Raw genomic sequence first — 12,989 nt, forward strand, 5'->3', positions numbered from 1 at the left:
CCATGTGTCTGCCCTTTCCACCAGCCTGTCCACGTCCTCTTCATAGAATCATAGAAAGGTTACAGCACGGAAGGGGGCTATTTGGACCATCGCGTCCGTGCCGGCTAGCAATCCAGCTAGTCCCACTCCCCCACCATTTCCCTGTAGCCCTGCAAATTTTTTCCTTTCAACTACTTATCCAGTTCCCCTTTGAAGGCCATGATTGAATCCTGTCTCCACCCCCGGCACGGGCAGTGCATTCCAGATCCTAACCACTCGCTGTGCAAAAAATTTTTTTCTTCATGTCACCTTTGGTTCTTTTGCCAATCACCTTAAATCTATGCCTCCGGTTCTTGACCCTTCCGCCAATGGGAACAGTTTCTCTCTATCTACTCTGCTTAGACCCTTCATGTTTTTGAATACCTGTATCAAATCTCCTCTCAATCTTTTCTGTTCCGAGGAGAACAACCCCAGCTTCTCCAGTCTATCCACGTAACTGAAGTCCCTCATCCCTGGAATCATTCTAGTCAATCTCTTCTGCACCCTCTCTAAGACCTTCATATCTTTCCTAAAGTGAGCTGCCCAGAACTGGACACAATGGGGTCGATTTTAGGAGGGAGGTGGGTTGGCAGCGGGGGGTCGACTGGGCGCGTGGGTAATGCCACTGGAGAGTTTTCCCCCTGATTCCGCACATGATCGCAGCCTAATTGAAGGCACTTACCTTGGCTTCCGGGTTTCCCGTCCTAGACCTGCACAGCGGGCGCACTGCGCACCCGCATCACAGACTGTCAGCAGGTGGAGCCCTATTTAAAGGGGCAGTCCTCCAAAGCTCCTCCTGCAGCAAACAACCAATTTAGGAGCATGGAGCAGGCCAGAGGCAAGGCTGCTCCAAGGTTCTCTGACTCCTCACTCCAGATGCTACTCGATGGGGTGAGGAGTAGGAGGGATATTGTTTTCCCATTGAATGGGAGGAAGTGTCCTCCCTCCGCCACCAAGAAGGCCTGGCTGGAGGTGGCCAAGGAGGTCACCAGCATTGGCAAAGTGTCCAGAACCTGGGTGCAGTGCAGGAAGAGATTTAATGACCTAACCAGATCAGCCAAAGTGAGTATACTTACGTATTCTCGCACGCTCCGTCTTCCACACCACCTCCACCACCACACAACTCCTTCTGCACTGCCACCACAACGCTCTCGCATCACTCCTCACATCCACTCAACTATCGTCCTCACCTTGCCTTCACGTACTCACCGCCCCAGTTCCCATTCGAACACTACCACGCAACCCAATCCTCATACAATCTCGTGGCTATGTCTCCCATGCATCTCCCTCACGCTCAACCCCACCCACACCAATGCATGCAGCGGGTCACCATGCAACCATCACTCAATCACGCCTCTGTGTTTTGCCTTGATAGGAGAAGAGATGCCAGAATGCCTGGGAGAAGGCAAGGACCGAGTGGGCCCGCCACACCAGGTGGCATTAACAGATGCGGAGCAGTAGGCACTCAAAATAAGCCAGACGCTGGAGTGCCTGTCCATGACGGATGCCGAGACTGGGAGTGCACAAGCGGCTGGTGACAGAGATCTAATACACAGCACTCATGATAGCGAATGATCTTAGCATCACTTGGCATCTGCAGCACCTCAACATCTGTCCACATGCTTAATATTGCTTTATGTTGTCTTGCAGGGCCATCTGCGACCACTGTGACTGTGGAGGGCGATTCCACAGAGGACCTGCCGGCCTCCGAGGGTCCATCGTTACATCTGAGCCATCCATCCACCAGCGCAGATATACACACCTTGGTGGGTCCCCGTCCTCTCTTAGTTGGGCTTGCACATGGTGAGGCACCATGCAGATGTGACCAAGAGCAGAGCCTGGTGGCAGGGGCAGCCATGGAGAGTCCGCGTTGGTGGGAGCACTCTTCTCCAGGCTCTGCTCAGCTGGACCCAGATGCTGAACACTGGGGGCCAGCCGTGAAAAGGAGAGTCATCGAGGGGCAGCAGCACATTGCCGAGGTACTGGAACAGTTGCCACGTGCGCCCTCCACAATGGCGCAGAGGATAGAGGAGTCCAACTCCTGCATGTGTGGAATACAGACACAGGGACGTGAAGGCATCTCTGAGATGGTGTCGCGGGTAGGTGCGGGAATGTCTGCGATGAAGGAAAGGCTAGCCTCCATCGAGTGTCAAGCACGGCTCAACAATGAGTCCATTCAGGCCCTGACAACGGCCGTTCAGATTCAGGGTGAGCAACATTCTGCCGCCTTAAACAAGTTGACAGATACCTTGCAACTGGCCTTCCAAGGCTTCACACAAGTCCTCCAAACTATCGTCCAGCAGGGTGGAAGGAGTGATGTGGGCCTGGGCCAGGAGAGGGATGATGGTGAAAGGGGACATGGAAGTGGGGACGCCACTCAAAGCGCTCCCACATCTCAACCTGTACCCGCAATGCTGCCCCCACTCCACGTGGCCGAGCCTGCCCCTGCACAGGTGCAGGTGGAGCAGTCTTTTGGGCACCGAAACCCAGAGGGCATCCGCCAAAGCATCCCATCGGTCAGGGCATGGACAAGAGCAACCTGCCACTACCTCTGCTGAAGCCACAGGGGTAGCACCATGTAGGGTTTCCCGTAAACGTAAGGCGAAGGATTTGTGTGCACAAAGGAGATTCACAGGGGTGAAAGATGAAATGTCATGTTTTTGATTTATTTTCCTTTGTTTTGCAAAAAATCATTAAAAATTGTTATCGCCACTGCTGCCACGTCTTTGAAAATCTTGTCTGGTTTGCGCAATAATGCCCTTTCCTGAGGATCACCATGAAGACCCACACCTGATGCCACCCATCGTGTCACTGCAGAGTGGGTATAGGTGTATTTGCAGGGCTCTTTTGTGCAGACGACTGAGAGACGCTGGCCATGCCCCCAGTAGCACCCTGAAAGGATGCGGAGGAGAAGTTGTTGAGGGCAGTGGTGAATTTGACAACGACAGGTAAGAAGATGGTGCTCGGGCCAGCTGGGAGCAGCTCGGCATCAAGGAGGCTGCAGATGTCTACGACTACATGTCGAGTGACTCTGAGTCTCCTTGTGCACTGCTGCTCAGAGAGGTCCAGGAAGCTGAGCCTCGGTCTGTAGACCCTGTGGCGAGGGTAGTGCCTTCTGTGATGCATCTCTCTCTGCGGTTGCCCTCCCTCCTGCTGTGCAGGTGGATGTGTCACAGCACTGTGTTGTGGAGCTCCACGTGTCAGAGGTGGACGGCGTGGCCGCCGAGGCTCGTGATGCTGTTCGTCCTCCGAGGAGGTCATGACTGCAGCTACGGCGGCCCCTATCCGGAAGATGTACGTTTGAGGGGGTCAGTAAGGTAGGTAAATGTGACTGCACATCGGGGTAAGTGTGCAAGTTTGTGAATTTTATTGTTAGGAGGAGGGGGGTGGAGGGCAAACTTTGTCCAAAGTGACAGAGTGGCCTCCTGCAATGAGTGAGGGTCTCCCCTGCCACCTGTCAAATGGACCTTTGCAGCTACCACAGGCTGATGGCTGCAACACGTCCATTTCAAATGGGAGTGTTTCCCCCAGTACGGGAAACAGTCTCAGTTGAGTTGAAAATCCCACCCCTCCTAAAATATCCTACAATCAGGTCTGCAAATGACCTGAACTATCAAATTAATTGTCTTAAGTGGGATCCCGCTGGCTTTAATTGCCGGCGGGAGTCCCGCATGCGGGGGCTGCGCGCGCATCACTGGGGAACCTGGAAGTGGGCGGGTTGGAGCCAGGCTCCGGACCTGCCCCGGGAATCCCCGATTTTCAGAGCCCTCCCCCCGTCACAAACCTGCCGGCTCGGGCGTCCGAAAATCGAGCCCAATATTCCAGTTGTGGCCGAACCAATGTTTTATAATGGTTCATCATGCCTTCCTTACTTTTGTACTCTATGCCTCTATTTATAAAGCCCAGGATCCCATATGCTTTTTTAACCACTTGCTCTAGCTCCCCAACCACCTTCAACGATTTGTATATGTGCCCCCAGATCTCTCTGTTCCTTTACCCCTTTTAGAATTGTGCCCTTTAGTTTAGATTCCCTCTCCTCATTTTTCCTACCGAAATGCATCACCTCGCATTTTTCTGCGTTAAATTTCATCTGCCACGTGTCCGCCCATGCCACCATCCTCTTGAAGTCCATTACTATCCTGCTCACTGTTCACTTACTCTTCCAAGTTTTGTGTCATTTGCAATTTTTGAAATTGTGCCCTGTACATCCAAGTCTAAGTCATTAATATGTATGAAGAAAAGCAGTGGTCCCAGCACTAACCCCATGGGAAACACCACTGTACACTTTCCTCCAGTCTGAAAAACAGCCGTTCCCCACTATTCTCTGCTTCCTGTCACTTAGCCAATTTCATATCCATGCTGCCACTGTCCCTTTTATTCCCCATCCTAATTGTTTTTTTGACTTCTTTCCTAACCCTTTCGTATTTCCTTTTGTCATCCTCTCCTTTGTTGTCTATGTTCTTAGTGTATACCTTTTTCTTTAGTTTCAATTTTGCCCTTATTTCTGTATTCATCCATGGTGTGTCATTACTGGCTCGTTTGTTCTTGCTTTTTAGTGGGATGTATTTCTCCTGGACTCGACCACTGTTTTAAATGTTTCCCACTGCTGCTCTATTTCTAAAGCATTATGCTTTGGTGACATGCAGAATAATCTATATGAAATTGTCTTTTCTAATTTTTATTGTTTTCCACATTCCAGTTTTAAAAACCCCAGCCAAACAGCCGACACAGGTATGTTGGGCCGAATGGCCTCCTTCTGTGTATCATTCTATGATTCTATGATTTTTACCTAGCTACTGTTTAACTTTATTTTTCAACCAGTACTTTTTCCTTTGTGTTTTGGAGAGTTTGACTTAAGTTTTCTTTCTTTTGATCCAGGTACATTTTTTTCAAGTTGCTCTCTGCTCTTAGCTTAAAAATACCAACCTGAAGTCTGTTGTAAACAATTTTACAACACCAAGTTATAGTCCAGCAATTTTATTTTAAATTCACAAGCTTTCGGAGGCTTCCTCCTTCCTCAGGTAAAATTGCTGGACTATAACTTGGTGTTGTAAAATTGTTTACAATTGTCAACCCCAGTCCATCACCGGCATCTCCACATCATGGCAACCTGAAGTCTGGTCACAATCACTTTCAAGTTAGTTCTCTTCTGAATTTCTCCCCCATTTTGGATTTTGTGACTACTGGAATCTTGTTTTTGGAAATGTGAATCTTGCAGTTCTTCGTCATAGATAATTCAATTGACTTGTTCATAGTTAATTTGAGATTGCTTTTCAAGAATTACAAGCTTCATTTAGTGGAAAAAGAAATAATTGCTGCCATATGTCCTATCTGTAAGAAAGACAACGATGAGGAGAACACATTTTTCTCCAGATAAAGTATTTGGTGAGTTAGCAGAAAAGGGAGAATGATTATTTCTTCCAGTAAGGTAAGTTTGGGTCTCTTGTTAATTAAGATAGAAGGAAGGAATGAAATAAGCTAATTACAAAATTACATTTGAAGGGAAAAAGAAAGCTGAATATTGCTACTTGCGAGTAAACTGATTGAATCTTCTCTTAGCTATTCCAGTAAGGGGAAGAAAGATACTACCACCAGGATATGAAGCTGGAAAATAAGCAATCATTCTTGATACCGAGGAGTAAAAAGGATAATATTCCCTTCTGCGTATTTTTAGAGTAATAGTGCTTATCAAATTGGAAGGGGGATATCACGTTGTTAACCTAAGAAATATAACCATGATCAGGATGGGCTGGAAAGGACCAGACAGTCTCCCCAAGAACCTCATATCTGACCTGGGTGCTTAAATTGCACAACTAGTCATAAATGGTTTGAGATTTAAGCATCCAAATCAGACAGCGTAATTGATTTGTTTCACTCTTCAGCTGTGCCTCTAATTTCTCCACATATTTAAATAATAGTTTCCCTGGTGTTGTTTGGGCCTAATCATTTTATCTTCTTCCTTCCCACAACCACAAGGTTTTTAGTGTTTTATCTGTGTTATGTAGAATCTTGACAGCTGGTTTGCAGTTGAGTATGTGCACCTGTGGTTGTCAAGGTTACCCAGTTTCATCCGCCCACAGATTTCTTTGATTTGCATAATTCTATCATATCAGTTTATTGCATTCCAGAATGAAGTTGATAAATGGCACATTCTGAAACTGATATCTCCTCCTGGGATTTTATCAGCAAATCTATTGTATTTTTCTTAAATAACGAGTTTCAAAGATTGACCAAACTTTGTACCAACAGTAGCAAAGACATAGAAAAAGGGGGAAAATCCAATACACACAAACAACTTTTCTGAAATAGTCCTGGAGTCAACTTGAGATACATTTGAAGTTGTAGCACCCTTTTCCCTTACAGAAAAGGTTTAAGACTTATATGTGATGGAGCACAGTCTTTAGAGCCATTTTACCAATAGAAATGTGCATGCTGTGCATTATATTTCATTTATTTAGTTATTTTTCATAAGTTGGCTCCTGGACTATAATATGATGCTGACAATGATACAACCCAAGGAAAATAGTTAGAATTCTTGAATATCCATTTTATAATCTACAACTGACTAAAGGTAGAATAAACTGACCCCTTGGTAACACTGCAATAAACATGACTCCAAGATTATGTTCTGCAAAATACAAAATATTTTAAAACAATCTCAACTTGAAGTTGAGTAGACCTTGGCAGCCTACAGCTTTGACTTGGCCTGCTCATAAATTGAATCCCAGATTGGTCCAGGATGCTCAGGGCATAACAATGCCAAGGCCCTCATTTTTGTTAAAATTTTAGTTAGAACTTGAATTTTTAAATGCTTACAGTTAATTCAACTTACTCAAAATTTTTGTTACAACTTTTAAACAGTTACTTCAACGTACTTAAAATTTCAGTTTAGTGTGGAACTGTAATGGCTACCTTCTGTATTTCTTGTTAAACATGATTCTTAGATCTATGCAAGAGCACGTACTTAGCAGCAATCAATCAGAAGAGAGATATGTAACCATTATGAGCTCCAATTTAGGAGTCATGTGATTTTTACAGATCAATTAGATCTCTAAAAAGGGAAAGATAGACAGGGGTGGACACTTTTTTTATTTATATAGATTTTTCACAAGTACAATCCTCTGCTGATTGTTGAGAGACACGTTATGTTGTGTATCACATAAATCCATTTTTACTACAGTGCGTTGATACATTCTGAGTCAAAATGATATAATTTTGCACTGCTAGTACTCTTCAGTTGTATGATTTTTCTTAGAATTTTTATTTGTTAAATATTTACTGAAGTGGGAGTGTCAATACTTACATGTGAAGAGAAAATAGTTAAGTGAATAAGATTGTATAATCCCAAACCATCTTCCATTTCGACCTATTATAATGATTCGTAATTCCAGGTAATTTTATCCACAAATTCATCTTAAGTGAATATTTTAAAAATATGTTAACATGTACAAAGCCTAAATGTACGCAATTATATTCCATGTAACATGTTATTTGAATTCTCTTTTCAGCAATCATAGATAAGTAGAAACCTTAGCATGGCAGAACATAAGCTGCTTGCACGGTAAAGCTCTCTCTTAACATGTCCTCAAGATGTGTTTTAATTCCAGGATTCAGGAGAACACCTCTTATTCCATCAATATGATTTTCTCCATTTCCTATAACAAAGATCCTTAATGTCTTTCTGAGTGAGATTACCAACTTGTACTGAATTGTGAGTAGTTCTGTGTGACAGGCCCACATCCACTAGAAATTAGATTGATACTTTGAAAAATTAATTTCACATACAGCAGTGAGAGGAGGCTTTCAACCATCAATTCGAACTAGATTTGCTAACCCACTGAATCACTCAGTCCCAATACTTTATTGTTTGTCAAGATCTCATCGCTGTTTCTAATTTACCTTTTTCAATATTTCCTATTTCTACCAAGTTTTAATTTATAAATTTATGTTTTCACATTTTGCTCACATACAATGGGATTGGTAATCATACAACTTTTGCAAGTGTTCCTGTCAAAAACTAAAATATTCTGGAGGTGAAATTTAACTTTGTTGGGGGAGCAAAATGAGCAGTAGTGGATGGGCTGCCCATTGTACATGCCACCTGATTTTCCTTCCAACTTCAATGGAAAGGAGAATCGAGTGGGGTGTATAGCGGATGGCTGATCCGCTACTGTCTGTTTACTGCCTCTGACAAAGTTGAATTTCACTTCCTCCGTTCTGTATTGCAAAACTTGGTGATAAAAGACACTGTATAAGATCTAAATAGCAATTATAAATTGAAAAATAGCAAGTGAAATTAAACAATGTAATTGTTTGTTAACTATTTAAACAAATATCTTTCCATCTTCCATTTCTTTATAAATATAACCTCACACTATCATTAATGTTTGTCAAAAAGATTGTTTGCGACCACAGGCAATGCATCATGTAGGTCTCTACTTGGTTTCCTCGCAGCAGTCATGATTCATTCATTCTGCACCAGTCTTCTGTGCCACCTTTATTCCAACCAGGCTGTCAAATCACAGGCTGGCCACTGGGCAACAAGGGCTAGCCTGTTCAGACTTGCCTCATGATTCCTGTCAGGAATCTGGGCTCAGCTGCAGAGCTGGCCTACACTGAGAGCCATGCCGCCACCAGAAACATCATCGAGCAGACAGTTGGCATGCTCAAACAGCGTTTCCACTGCCTGGACCATTCGGGAGGAGCTTTGGAGTACAGCCCTGACTGTGCACTCAGATTATGAGCGACCAGCCCGTACCAACATCTGGGCAGCAAGAAGTGCAGGAGGAGGCGGAAGAAGAGCAACACGAAGAGGAAGAAGAACGGAAGAAATATAGACCACCAGTATACCTAACTGCCAGAGCTCTTCGAGACCATCCTTCCCAATCCCAATTCACCAACCGTCTCACAATCCTTATTAACATCATTCTTACCACTACCATCCAATTACCAGCCTTATGGGTGCAAATATTGACTACAAATATTAATGCCAACACTAAATCCAGAACAAAAAAAAACCCAACCACTCAATTCCATCCGTGGCTAATATTTAACAAGACTAATTAAGAATCACCCTTTTGCAACCATTTAGTGCTGGTCTTGTGTGCTTGGTTAATTGTCCTAGTGCTCTGATGAAGTGAGTCCCCAGTAGCTACCGCTTGGGAGGTGAAAGGCAGCTCCATTGAGGACACTTCAGATCGCCACATTGTGCGACCTTGGGCAGCTCCAGGCCTTGAGGGCCTGGCTGACAGATTGTAGCATCTCGGCATGGGCTGGGGCAGTGTGGCCCAGCTGGCTATGTGGCACTAACAAGGGCACTAGCAGAGTGGGTGACTGGGGAGCAGACATGCTGTCGTCCTGAGAGAAGACAGCAGTTTCCTCTCCGATGGAGTGATGGCCAATCCTGGGACCGCACCTTCGAATTCCTATGGATCTGCGAGAGAACAGATTGCAAAAGTGATGAAAGATTGTGAGAGTGATGTGACGCTCTGTAAGCCCCTGTTCACACGGGACCCCAGAGTCGTGATGGCAGCCATCTGAGATTCCATAACAGCAGTGTGAGCTGCCAGAAATCTGTCAGCTGTCAGCAGAGGCTCCATCATGGTGGGCGTCCATGTCTTGTTCATGGAGCCGACCATTGCTCCATGTTGGACAGAATGACCTCCAAGCTCTGCGTGAAGCCCCGACACAAGTTGCAGCTGCATTCTTCCATGCTTTGAACTGTTGTGCGCAAGCTCATTGGCAGGCTTCCCAGTACACCTAACATTTCCTGGTGTATGCTCACCAGCTTTCTTCAGTAGCCTGGGCCCGTGAAGTCAGCGTCTGAGTTGTCTGCAGCAGAGATAGTACGTGATCTCGTCCCTTGGCGAGCTAGCACCTGTGGATTCCTATCCCCTGCCCTAGCTCCTGGGCACTTGTGGCCGGTGATTCACCATATGAAGTCCCCTCCTCTAGCCTACTTGAGGTGCCAGTCTCTGAGCTGATACTTGCTAGGTTCAGGTCGTGTGATGCTGCATCTTCAGGAAGGCTGGCCTCCTGTTCCTGAAGTGGCAGAAGGGCATCCACATTCTCAGAACCTAAAATGAAAGAGAGGGACAAGTGTTTGCTTTTAGAGTGAAGGGAGATCAGAGAGAGAAGTGGCTGGTGAAAGCAGCTGCAGTTTGTCATGCAGAGTTTGTCGGGTGAGATAGAAGTAAGAATGGAAAAAAAGGATGAGGTGTTAAGAAACTCTGCACGACTTCTCCACCAGTATTGCCATTCGTCACGGCCATGACACTCCACCTACCCGTGATGGCTAGCACGTCTTTTTCCATATGGGGATGGATGAGCAGGTGGGCTCAGCCTCCTCTGGTCAGGGCCTCCTGCCACAGGTTGTGCGCAACCACCTCCTGCAAGAATTAAGGGAGTATGTTAGTGACATCCTTGTGAGGTTTTTAGAAAATGTCTTGGTGGAATAGTTCGTATGTAGTGTGTAAAATGTGAGGTGTGATGAAGTGAGGGTTGCAACAGTGGTGAGAGTAGGAGGCGCAAAGTATGTAAGTAGAAAGAGAAGGAGGTGTGGTGATTATAAGAGAGTGAAGGGAAGTGGGGAAGGGAGTATTGTGAGCAGTGAGGCTGCAGCTGGCGGAGGTGTGAGCAGAGAGTAAGAGAGTAGAATTCTTACATTGACAACTTTCTACATAGGTGGTGGAAGCAGATTCAATCATGGCTTTCAAAAAGGAATTGGATTAATACTTGAAGGAAAAAAAATTGCAGGGCTACGGGGAAGAAGGAGCGGAATGGGACGACCTGGATTGTTCTTACAAAGAGCCGGCACGGGCTCGATGGGCTGAATGGCCTCCTTCTGTGCTGTAACCATTCTATGATTCTAACTCTGGTTACGTCATTGAATTTTCTCCTTTGTTGCAGCCTTGTCCTGGAAGCTAAGCTCCTGGCATTAACCTCCTCTGCAACGTCTTCCCACTGGTGATGGAGGTGTTACCTGGAGGGCTTCCTGCCCCACAGAAGGAACAGGATCTCCCTCCACCAGGGCATCCAATGCGGCATCGTAGAACCTGGGTGTGCGATCTGCAGGCCTTGTAGCCATTTCTTTCTTCAGGCACCTTCCTTCCTGTCTGCACCCATAGGGTACTGCCTCTTTAAGAGATGCTGGCTGCCTTTCAGTGGCGTCAATGAAGCTTGGCTTCCCACCGCCCCCTCACCCCCAAACAGGCCCACAGCCAATGAAAACCACGGGTAGCACTGGCTGCACACCTAAGTCATTATAATGAGCTGGCAGCACCAATTTCATGTGGACTCTGGCACCACATGAACAGGTGTTTGCATCATGTCTGCCCGATTTTGAGCACAATCAAATTTCTCAGCCAGAGTTTCCCATCAACTAACAATTGTTTGCTTGTGCATGCTGTAAGTGGGATAGTGTATCGTGGGTCTAACAATTATCCTATAACTAGTATAATATTGCACATGGGCTGCCAATCTTTTTTTTTATTTGTTCATGGGATGTGGGCATCGCTGGCAAGGCCAGCATTTATTGCCCAGCCCTAATTGCCCTTGAGAAGGTGGTGGTGAGCTGCCTTCTTGAATTGCTGCACTTACCAAAGAGTACAGTAGTATAGTGGTTAGGTTACTGGACTACTAATCCAGCGTTATGAGTTTAAATCCTGCCACGGCAGCTGGGGAATTTATATTCAATTAATAAAATAAAATCTGGAATTAAAAAAAAAACTAATATCAGTAATAGTGTCCATGAAACTACTGAATTGTTGTAAAAACCCATCTGGTTCACTAATTCCCTTCACGGACTGCAGTCGTTCAAGAAGGTGGCTTAACACCACCTTCTCAAGGGCAATTAGGGATGGGCATTAAATGCTGGCCTTGCCAGTGACACCCACATCCCATGAATGAATAAAAAAAAGGTCGTACAGTGCTGTTAGGTTGGTAGGGAGTTCTAGGATTTTGACCCAGTGACGATGAAGGAACAGCGATATATTTCCAAGTCAGAAATGTGTGTGACTTGGAGGGGAACATACAGGTGGTGTTGTTCCCATGTGCCTGCTGCCCTTGCCCTTCTAGGTGGTAGAGGTCATGGGTTTGGGACGTGCTGTCAAAGAAGCCTTGGCGAGTTACTGCAGTGCATCCTGTGGATGGTGCATGGTGCGCCGATGGTGAAGGGAGTGAATGTTTAGGGTGGTGGATGGAGTGCCAATCAATTGGGCTGCTTTGTCCTGGATGGTGTTGAGCTTCTTGAGTGTTGTTGGAGCTGCGTTCATCCAGGCAAGTGGAGAGTATTCCATCACACTCCTGACTTGTGCCTTGTAGATGGTGGAAAGGCTTTGGGGAGTCAGGAGGTGAGTCACTCGCTGCAGAATACCCAGCCTCTGACCTGCTCTTGTAGCCACAGTATTTATATGGCTGGACCAGTTAAGTTTCTGGTCAATGGTGACCCCCAGGATGGTGATGGTAATGTCGTTGAATGTCAAGGAGAGGTGGTTAGACTCTCTCTTGTTGGAGATGGTCATTGCCTGGCACTTGTCTGGTGCGAATGTTACTTGCCATTTATCAGCCCAAGCCTGGATGTTGTCCAGGTCTTGCTGCATGCGGGCATGGACTGCTTCATTATCTTGTTCACCTGTGTACTCTGAAAGGTGCTCAATACCACGTCGTCAGACTGCTAGCTACATTCATGCTAAAACTAATAGATTTATTTCTAAATAAGATAATACACAGAAGCAGAAAGACATCACGCTACTGATTGGACAAAAACAATAACCATCATCCACAAGGGGTTAAAATATCATCTTTAAAACAAATTCTTATACAGTCTGCTACAAGACTTGTGGATGAAGCAGACTTTCATGGGGATAGATTTTAAATTCACCGCCCGGACAAAAAGCGGGTATGGTGGATCTGCCAGCCGTTATAGAAATACCTCAATTTTCATTTCCATCCAAAATGCCAGTTTTACGCCT

Source organism: Heptranchias perlo, chromosome 13 (assembly GCF_035084215.1).
Source record: "Heptranchias perlo isolate sHepPer1 chromosome 13, sHepPer1.hap1, whole genome shotgun sequence".
Lineage (NCBI taxonomy): Eukaryota > Metazoa > Chordata > Chondrichthyes > Hexanchiformes > Hexanchidae > Heptranchias > Heptranchias perlo.